Here is an 11,161-nt window from a genome sequence, read left to right on the forward strand (position 1 = left end):
TTTTAAAGAGTTTATCAAAACTAGTAACCCTGGCCTAGACTTTTTCACATATTACTGACAAAATAATGTCAAAATAACAAAAGTCTACAGCTCATCCCAAATCAATTAGAAATCTAAGACAGGATGTAACTTGCATGAGTAGTTCACTGCTTTTGCTATGAAACACTTGAATCCAGGGCATTATCCTCAACAACATGCCTGGGTATCTTGTTCTGCACTCTCATAGTTTCCTTCTGTCCTCTTTGGTTCACATTTCACTGTTCATTCTGAAGATGTCCAGCCAGTGTTTCTATTTCATTTTCATTTGAAATTACTGTTTAGAGTGTCTGACCATTTGTTTTTCACTTGGAGGACGTATTTTACAGTGTGTGAATAAAAGTAAAATAAATTGTGATTCTAGGTTTATTTCCCTTGCACAACCTTTTCACAGATCAAACTGTACAGAAGGTATTCTATTTCTGGACATAATAGAAGAGAAAATGTAAGAGGTCTTTTATCAAGTAAACAATCACTCTAACAGTTGTAGTTGTGATCTCTGCTAATTGTAATGTTTTGTTTTTTGTCTCAGTTGCACAGCTTGGAAGATTCACAAATCTGAAAGTGCTGAAGCTGTGTAATGAAGTGTTTGACACTGTGGAAGTAACGCCAGCTTTCGGTAGGTGGAAACTAACTTCTAAAAAGCCAGGCACTTCTCACTGAGTTATTGAAGCTTTCATGTGAACGACTCGTCTTATTGACAATGTGACTGTAACATATTTATGATTTGATCAAAAGTTCTTTGAGTTTTTTAATATAGGCGAAATGATTGTTTGCGCTGCAATTCAGCTCCAATTTCTTTGGGATGTTGGGCATGATTGTGTTGACCTAAAACCAATTAGCTTGCCCTGTCCATGGGTGGCACGGTGGCTCCCTGGGGTGTATTGCTGGGACATTGGCATTGCCTGTCATTGCATTAGCAGTTCTGGAGCCCTGGGTTTAATTCCGGACCTGGGCTCTGTCTGTGGGGAGTTTGCATGTTCTCTCCGGTTTAGTGTGGGTTTCTTTCAGATGCTCTGGTCTCCTCCCACAGTCCTCCCACAGTGGTAGGTTATATAGGTATGTGCACATCTAGATACATCCAGGATGTATCTGCCAGGCACGTTTTTCTTGCTGGGATAGACTCCAGCTGCCATGCAGCTCTGTACTGCATAAAATGGCTAGAAAATGGATGGATGAATTTGGTTGACAGAATTATCAGTTTTTTCAAATACATTGCATAGATATTGTATTGTATGTGTGTCTATAAAACATTAAAATATCTACAGCTGGCATCTATATGTGCCCTGTGATGGAAAACCAAATGATGAAAACATTTGACTGTCCATTGGACTTGCTGTAACAGTCTTTAAACACAGGCTAATGCAGAGAAACAGACACGCGAAATACAGGCATAAGGCTCAGAAACAGGACTGTTTATTTATAGTGCAGGGAAATAAAAAACAAACTCCAAAGGAATAATCTAGCTCTTTTTCAGTCCCTCACTATCAGGAGTGGGCAGCTAACCTAATTGCCATCCTTAACTGAACAACTCTTAACTCCAGTCTCTCTCTCTCTGTGACTCTTCACAAAAAACATGTGTTTCCCTGAGTCTCTTCATACTAAACACTTCCAGAACCTTGCAGCTCTGTCCTCTGTGTCTTTCTCTTGGTCCCTCAGATGCACAAAGCCTAACGGAGGATCTGCCATCTGTCTTCAAATGGCAGAAAGCAAAGCAACTGACTTTTGGAAGCTTGAGCTTCCTTCTTTGTGATCTGACACCTGACCAATAATCTTCCACCAGCAGGTCTTGTGACAGCGGGCAGCAGCTCACACCCCACAGCATTCTGGGAAATACGGTCCAGACAAGAACCTCAGGTTTGTCTTGACTCACTCTCCTCTTGCACATATTTGTACAGTATGTATAGTAAAGAGACTGAATGTCCTGAAGGGACAGGCCGTCCTGAAAAGAGCTGAGTAAATAAGTGCTGCTAATTATCTGTGTTCTCAGCTTGTGCACTGCAGAAACTTAAAAACCTTGAAGTCTTGCATCTGCCGTTTGGAAAAGGCATTAAAAAAGCAGCTGAGATGATTATTACAGTTTGTCAAACTCTGCCGTGCTTAAGGTCCCTTCGAATGCACTCCTGTTTGAACGATGACAGTCTTGTCACATTTGGTAAGTTGTACAGAGATCCTTTATGTTTAGAATAGATCTACAACAGAATAAGTGCTTGTTATGACAAGTCTACTGTATGATTTTCAAATGGTGTAAAAATAAGAGCTAAATCAAACCTGTCAGTGCTGGGGCCCTGGGTTCAGTTCCTAAGATGCTCTCTGTGTGGCGTTTGTATGTTCTCTCTGTGTTGATGTGGGCTTCCACCCACATGCTGGTAGGTTAATTAGCCCTGCTGTTTGTGAGTGTGTGTCCGTCTGCCCTGTAATGGACTGGTGTGCCATCCAGGGTGTATCCTGCCCTACGCCTGTTACTTGCCAGGATATGCTCCAGCTCCCCTGCGACCCCGTGTGGGATATTCTGGTTAGGAATACCAGAATATCCCAGCTCAGAAACAGTACTCTCTACTTTATCATATGTTTTGTTTTCCATGTAATTTTTCAAATACATTGCTTAGGATACATTCTATGTCTGTTTATAAAACATTCAAAATATCTAAATAAAGTGAGTGCTTTTAGTTATTTTAATCAGGCATAGGAAATCATAAAATAGAGCTTTTTCTCATTTTTGATAAGCTTCATGCCAGAATTGTTATCCTATTAATTTAGGACTGTATTGTAATAAAACAGTAGTTCTATTTCTAACAAAAGTGCATTTTATTTTTCAATGCAATTGAAGTTTTTTTATTAGAAATATATATAAACTTAGTAGTATTAGTATTCTCAAAAAATAATATTGTTTAAACCTATCTATCAGGAAAACATTATCTTGGTTGATACTACTGTTTTGAAACGTTCCTGGAAATGACATTCAAATGAATTAAAATGCTTGATTAGCTGTCCTTACCTACAGCTGCGATACCACAACTGTATTCAACCTATGGGCAGAGTGGTGGCTCTGTGGCTAAGGAACTTTGCCTGTGGCTGGAAGGTTGCTGGTCCAAATCCTGCAGCTGGCAGAGGAATCCTACTCTGTTGGGCCTCTGAGCAAGGCCCTTAACCCCAACTGCTTCAGAGGCGCTGTACAATGGCTGACCCTGGGCTCTGACCCCAAGATTCTCTCTGTCTGTCTGTCTCATGAAAGGCAAGCTGTGGTATGCGAAAAGACAAATTCCTAATGCAATAAATTGTATATGGCTAATAAAGTGATCTTATGTTATCTTATTCCATGTAATAAATAAATATAAATCTTTGTTTTAGCAAAGGCAACTCAAAATGGCCATTTCCTTGGACTTCATAAACTCATTATAGATCACAGCATCAACACCACAGAAAGAGGTTGGCAGGAATTATTCCACTGTCTGGGGCGCCTGAGTAACCTGGTGAAGGTGGACATCTCCAGACCCGTGTCTCATCTGCTGAAACCTTCTTCCTGCCTGGTCGTCACCTTTATAAGGGCCATCGTGCAGCTCCCTAGAATCCAGCATGTTCTTCTGCCGGGCTGGCTGCTGGACGAAATGGACTGGAAGCTGTCCGAAGACATGAAGAAGAGGCATCCTCAGTCACGACACATTCGTTTGACTTACAAGATCCACGTTCAGCCAAAGATTGTAGAAAGCATTTGAACTTAAACAACAGAAATCAATCCCCGTTCGACCATCGCTTTCAGACGCTGTTGGCACCCGGTGAAGTACAGGTGTACTTGAAATGAAATGAGATGTGTACTTGTACTAATTAACTGCTGTCTCTGTGTTTTTCTATTATTGGAAAATAAGACTGCAAAACCCGAGACCTCTAAATATATTAATATTAATTATATTTAAATTTCCCTGTGCAAGGTCTGAAACAACTCCTTAAGCCTTGCAATCTTACGCTGTTCTTGGATCCTATCTGGAAATAGAAATGGCAGAAGGGTCATGATCTGTTTTGTAACCAAAGGTATTCTGTAAAAAGGATGTGATGAACTGTCTCTGGTCATTCGCCCTGCTTTCCTAATATGGACTAGTTGTAGATTGCTGTAATAGCTCTCACTATGTTGTTGTTACCGAGGGAGCTTGGTAAAGTCCCTGATTATCTCCAGGTTGCAGAAGTAATAAAGCTGCAGACTGTTGTTCGCTGTAATCTGGTATCCCATGACACCAGTTAACTGAGGCTCACGCAAGCACATCACCAGTTGGGTCATCTGTCATTCCAGCATCCCAATGACTGGAGTTACTTGTGGGAATAGGTACTGGCCAGAAAGAGCCCCAATTGGAAATGGCTTCACCCAGCGGTTGAATGAATATTCAAGTGCTTGTGAAGGGCGGGGTCGTTATTAACAGCCGTTCATCTCTGATATCTACAAAATGTGTCCTCTCAGACATTTCCAAAGGTGTGTGTCCAATGTTTTACACTGGGCCATGGAAATGTCAGGGAATGACGATGCCTAAATTAAGGAATTTCTTTTATTTTGTAACTGACTGCACCGCCTAGCAGTTTGAAAGGGTGCCAGGACTCTCTGGGGAAAGCAGGGATATTGGGGATTTGGGGGTACAGAGAATTAAGTTGTGGTGGCAAATGTAAGGGTACGTTCAAGGAAAGAACCTTCTACGTCTTTTTAAAAGTGATTATTCATGATAGTTCGTAGGAACACTGCCCCCTTCTCTGTCCTGTGGCTGTGGTCCAGTAATATACAGCCAGAGTGCTGATAGTCTTGCAGATGGAAGAGGAGGTTCATCCTGTTGATATCAAGGCGGTGTAGGACTGCACACATCATAGTGACTGTGCAGCTCCTACTGGACTGGCCCGCAGAGCAAGTGAGAGGCAACAGCGAGCAACACGCTGTTCTGAATTTCCTAAGACTCATTCCCAAGGTCAGAGGAGCAGCACTGAGCTGAAATGACCTGAAAAGATCTGTTACAGAAGTCTCTGAAGTTTATCTTTTTAGAGCTGCAAATACAATTAATCTGCAAATATAATTTGTGTCTTACTTAGAAGTCAAAAATGCTACATAGGAGAGACCTCTGTAACTACAGTGAACTAAAATGACCTGAAACGGTCTGCTCCTCTGACTCTGACTTGAGTGAGTGAGAGAACTGAGACTGAGAACTGTCTTAAATAATGACTTTTAAAAAGAGGACATGTCCTTACACTGGCCTACAAACGTTATGCTCGGAATCCCCAAATCCTATCCCTTTTCACTCTCAAAAGTGTAGAGTACCATCCTAATGAAAATTTAAACAAATCTATTAAATTAACAGTCAGAGGGGCCAGATCGCATTTAAGACATGCACTGAATTTAAATATGTATTTAATTTTTGTTCTCGTTGCTCCCCAGGAATACTGAAAATTCACTATTGCATATTAAGGCTCTACATCTATTAGCTGAAATATCGAATCTTATAGACATTAAAATACATTTTTAAATTGCACTGATTAATAAACATGAATTAATTAAACTTCATTGTGTATATTTCTTGTGTGTATTTAAAGCAATTTTAGGGAAATTTTACAATAAAATTCAAGCGACTGAAGCAAGTTTATTTCTTACTGAGGATATTATTTCCACTATATTCAGAAACGTTCTAATATCATCTGGTGTTCTGCTTAGTCTGCTACTTCACCAACAACTACAGGGCAGCAGCTGTTACTGTGGATTCCTTACAAATGAGGGACCTCTCGCATCCTCATAACCTCATCATCAGAAAGTCATGAGTTTTGGGGCAGGGCCACTTCCTCTCTTGCTCTTTTCAGACACTTGCGGCAACTGTTCGCTCATAATCACGTCTGGAATGCGTGACCTTTACACGGGGGAGAAGCAACGCCAAATCCCTTTTCTAAACAACATTCACATTCAGAAATAAGTCAAGAAATTTGCGCTGCTATCAGCCTGCCCATGTTGCCAAAGAAAGATTCACTCGGCGTCAACATGGCAGAACAGCGATCACTTGAAAACAATGTTCCACACTCCGTAAGCAAGAACTTCAGTGTTTGCAGTCACCCGATATGGCGATAGTCAAAGGAACGCAAAACACGAAGCGTCAAAAGACAAGATAAGTTGATGGAAAGAGCATTGAATTGATGAGCACAAAAGTTCAGCACGTACAATAGGCAACGAAGGTCCCAGCGTCGTCATCGCACTTGAAAGGACTGCCTTGCAGACCAAGGGCAGTGGGCGGTGCCCTGTAGAGGGGCAGAGGCGGTAAGACATGATGCAGAGAAGCCTGAAGCAAGGGGGATTAGCTCAAATGGTAGAGCGCTCGCTTAGCATGCGAGAGGTAGCGGGATCGATGCCCGCATCCTCCAGGTCTGAGTTTGGAGCACCGGGAGCCAGGTGCTCTCCTTTAGCCTCTGCGACTTCTGACAGGTGCTCCTCCGTTGCGGAGAGAACGTCCTTCAGTTGTCAAGCGTTGAAGGGCCACGCCTCCTTCCCAACCTCAGTCTGTACTGAGTGCGTCTCCGGCATTTTCTCGTCCGATTTGTCAGCTTAGCAAGTGAAAAGTATATCGGAGTAAAAACAGTGCTGATAATACTCTCACAAATTGTTAGAAGACGTGCTTTTGATCATCGATTGCTTAACAATCACATTCGTTCGACTTGAGCCATCAAGCTCGTAGTTTCCCTTCAAATCTTGAAAGCTGCCAGTGAGCACATCATAGTCTGCAGGATGCCCCGACTTGAGTACTTCAACAGAAAGAAGAGCAGACAGCTCCACAAATATGCGAGGCACAGAGAGCACAAGGCATGGAAAGAGCGTTGAATTGATGAGCACAAAATTTCAGCTCGTACAATAGGTAACGAAGACTAAGACTTGCAGACTAAGGGCAGTGGGAGGTTGCTGTTTTGAGACGGAGGAATTGGGACTGTGGGCCGAGATCTATTCTTCTTAAGGAATTATTCATCGTGAAAGATCGGTCCACAGGTTATCTAAAGAACTTACAAATTTTTTGGACTCAGGGAATCACGAGCTACCGGAAGGGAGTGAAGTGCTGAAACACATGACATGCCCTCTTGATCTCACATGCACAATTCTGCTGCAACATGCACAGCTACCGTCCACACCAGGCAGTGGGGCTTCAGCAGAATTTGCTACGCCACCTGCAAATACATATCCAGCTGCACACATATACATGGCTTCCTGTCCTTTTCAGGATCTCAAAAAAAAGCATAGCGTGGTTTTCCTGCAACCTGATTGACTGCATCTCCCTCAGAATGTGCCCCGCTGCATTCATTGCTGAAGCAGGACGGAGGCTAACGGACATGCCAGAACAGTGAGGTTCAGCGATCTCTCCAAAATATTGTGGTTGTAGTGGAAGAAATATAGTTTAAATTGTACCTTGGTATTTCAAACTCTCTCTAGAATGTTATCCATTTCTATTTTATTTTGACAGGAACTGTTAAAAGGCTAATGACACTAGATGAAAAGAGAAGAAAGAAAACACAACGTTTCGGCCGTGGAGCCTTCTTCAGGTGTGAGGGCTCCACGGCTGAAATGTTGTGTTTTCTTTCTTTTCTTTTAAGCATGGAATAGACCTATTACTTGTTCCTTTGCAGCCTACACATGCTGACGCAGCTCCCCACCTGAACTGCTAATGATACTAGATGCCTGGAAGTTTGTGGTACTTGGTTATTGTCTTATGTTTGCTCAAACTGCATATGTGTGATTGCATATTTTTGTGTATTTTCATATGTCAATATTTAATTCACTCACATTCCTGTATGCTTGGAAGGAAGGCAGATTGGATTTGGCACAGGACGCCTGCTTATATATGTTGATCTTTGTTGGGCTGGAAAAACTGATAAAAAGTGTATGAAAAAAGCTCTCCCCAACATTTCCCTTCTCTTAGCCATGGTTACACTGCCCTTTCTTTCCGTCTTTTGTCCTTCTACAAAGATTCCAGGGCTCTTTATCCACCATAATATCAGAAGCCAAAAATAACCATCTAATGTGTAAACAGCATTTGTAATGTTGGTAGCTGGAAGAGGTTAAGTATGTTTGCAAGACCTAGTTGATTACACCACAGACTTACTTTGTTGTTGTCAGTTTTTTTTCTCTTTTAAAGGCTGTGCTGGACTGTACCACTATCATAGAAGATTTTTTTCAGGACACATCGCAGTTCCATAGCAGAATTTATCAATAGTAGAATTTCATAGGCAATATTTACCAACATATTACCCAGTGTGAGACTCTGCCAGTAAACCTCAGAGCATTGAGTTCTCCACTGGTGAAGATGGCTTTCTGAAGTCATGAAATCCACTGCTGGGATGCCTGAGAGACAGTGATTGAATCCTGGCTGGAATTAGGCTCTCTGTTAGTGTTGATCTGTGGGAATTATGTGGTAAAAATGGAAAACTCCTTTACTTTAGTCACTTTGAAAGTTCAAATGTACAGATCTTCAGAAACCCCAGTCTGAAGGATGAAGCAGGTTCTGCTCAAGAAGTTGCCTACGTTTTGCTCCATTCACTCCAAGCAGATAGTCCAACATTTGCCTTCTCTTGGCCATGATTACACTGCCCTTTCTTTCATCTTTATACTTCTACAAAGATTCCAGGACTCTTAATCCACCATAATATCAGAAGCCAAAATTAACCTTCTAACATGTAGAAATCATTTGCAATGAAAGGAGGTGGAAGGGTTTAGAACATTTGTAAGACCTGGTTGATTACCACACATAGACATACTTTGTTTTTTTCTCTTTGAAAGGCTATAGGAGGGGCGTGATGGACTGTACCACTATCATAGAAGATGTTTTTCTTCTAAGGACACTTCTGTAGCGGCAAGGCTTATTTAAAATACAGGAATTAAGTTTGCTGCTCCCTTGCCAGTCCCTCTCTCCCTCATCTCAGTGCAGCTGGATACAGAGAGGCCATTCCATCTGGTTCACATTTAAGGTGTTTTTCTAGCTGATAGAGTTTCCTGATAAGGAACAGCGCCCAAGGCTGAGATTCACCAGCCACCCTAATAAATGGTCATCTCTGGCGCCTTACTGTCTGGGAGATTCCTTGGGAGAGTCTTATCCCAGGGTTTACAACCCTAAGGTCAGAGGTCATTGTTACTCATCCTCCACCTCAATCAGCCAATCAGGAACTGGTAGGGCAGGGTAACCCCACGTGGGCCTCGAATGCCCGCGGAACTTTAAGCCACTGAACTACCGTACTTCCTCCAGATAAAACAGGCAGCACAATGCCCAGAAGGTGCCCCTCCAGGACGTTCTCAGACTCAGCTCGGACAATCACGTGACGGCCAGTGTGTCCGAGTGCCAGGGCTTAACTTTGTTCTAAGAGTCGAGAACGGAGGTTGCCCATGCATAAAAAAAAGATCTGCCCCAGGTTAGCCCAGCTGACAGCCTCGTGAACCACCGGTACTCCACCGCCAAAGCAACGAGTGAACTACGGTCAGAACTGTCGACAGCTGAATCTCAGGATTCAGGACCAGCGCTACATCGGGAACGAACTGGTCTTCTTCCCATACAAAGAGTGTGATTGGCTTGGACCCGCAGTCACTTTCCATGTGCACAAGCTCTGCTAGTTTCAACCAACACTAACTAGCCGGTATTCAAAGAGCATCAGCAGCGCATCGCAGCAGGAATCTCTCCCTCCTCTCCTTCTCGCCAGCCGCACCGGCCACTGCCTGGCACCGAGCCAGAGAGCACCGATTGCACACAGCAACAGCCTGCCACTGCTTCTTTGTGTCCGCGGGAGATCTGCATCCACACAGATCGGATGAGTATTCAACATTCTGCATTACAGCTCGAGAATTCAATTGTTACCTCAACCACAATTGATATCAATCTAATACCTATGAGTGATGTACTTGCTTTTGAGTATCTAGTGTAGAAGTTGTTATCCCAGTTAATTTACGAAACAGTCTAAATGAATGGTATACTGAATGTATGTCCCTCTTTTGGTTTGGAACTCTTCATGATTGAATATATACCTTTTGTATTCTGCCAAGCCACACTTTTAAGATCTGTTATGTTTATATGTACATTTTATGTATTAATAAGTGTATTAGTATCTGTGTGTGTGCGTTGCTGAGTTATCCCGCAAGGTCGGTTTTCTAATAGCCATCAAAGAATCATTTTGTGACTGACTGCTACAATTAATAATTGTCCCAGTAAATACACAAAACCCCTACACACGCATGGAAACATTAAGGAATTCTTACGGCTAACAGCTCCACATCAACTTCCTTTTATAACTAACCTCATCAGATCTCTCAACTACACTCTTCCAGTTTCTCACTTCAGAGAAGGAAAAAAAACTCAATCATCCTCTACAAAGAAAAACCATCAACACCCCTACCACCTCCACCAATCCTAACCTTGTTGTTACTGTACCCTCTGACCTTTCCCTTTCACCCCTTTGCATCCTCAGCTAACATATTTTAATATTACAACACAATTACAATAGATTGTACAGTATTAACAGTTTAAAATTAAGGTAAATATGTCAAAATATCAAAATCCAACTGCACAGTGCTAACAAAACAATGCTTGTCAAGTTCTCAAACAAACCTGCATTGTATTTTTAAAATATTTCAGCAGAGGATTCAACTGGAGTATAAATGACGATTGACGATCATTTTTCTTGGGTGGATATGGTTTTCTGGGGAGTTGCGATGTTGGGCATTATTGGACATTTTTGACACGTGTTGTACAGTCGCATTTCCTACAAATATTAAAATGGCTATGGTTTAGCTGAGAAATCCAATCGACCTATGCGAAAACAATGTTTACATCGCAAAAGAAACCCGTCCCTGGGTGGACTTGAACCACCAACCTTTCGGATAACAGCCAAACACGCTAACCAATTGCACCACAAAGACTAACTGGTGGAGTCTTTTCTCGAATCAAAAAAAAAAATCTCTCACCGTTCTTTTTGCCAGCCGGTAATATTTCTTCAGCACTGTTAACCAAGAACTGAATTTTCGCAAGCTGTGTGAATTTCATCAAAAAACAAGTTTTCCAGAAAGGAAATGAACACATGCATTTAACGAAATCAAGCCCTTTGTGAGTGCCCAAAATGGTACGTTCTGTACTACAAGATAGGAAGA

At 42.1% G+C, this 11,161-nt stretch overlaps 1 non-coding gene across 1 annotated transcript; it reads left to right on the top strand.

Annotated features, from left to right (window-relative positions):
- Positions 1-6,338: 6,338 nt before the first annotated feature.
- trnaa-agc (transfer RNA alanine (anticodon AGC)) lies at positions 6,339-6,411 on the top strand. Its single transcript has one exon. It is a non-coding gene; the product is annotated as a tRNA-Ala (tRNA).
- The last annotated feature ends 4,750 nt before the right edge of the window (positions 6,412-11,161 follow it).

Source organism: Atractosteus spatula, chromosome 10 (genome assembly GCF_055471065.1).
Source record: "Atractosteus spatula isolate fAtrSpa1 chromosome 10, fAtrSpa1.hap1, whole genome shotgun sequence".
Classification (NCBI taxonomy): Eukaryota; Metazoa; Chordata; class Actinopteri; order Semionotiformes; family Lepisosteidae; genus Atractosteus; species Atractosteus spatula.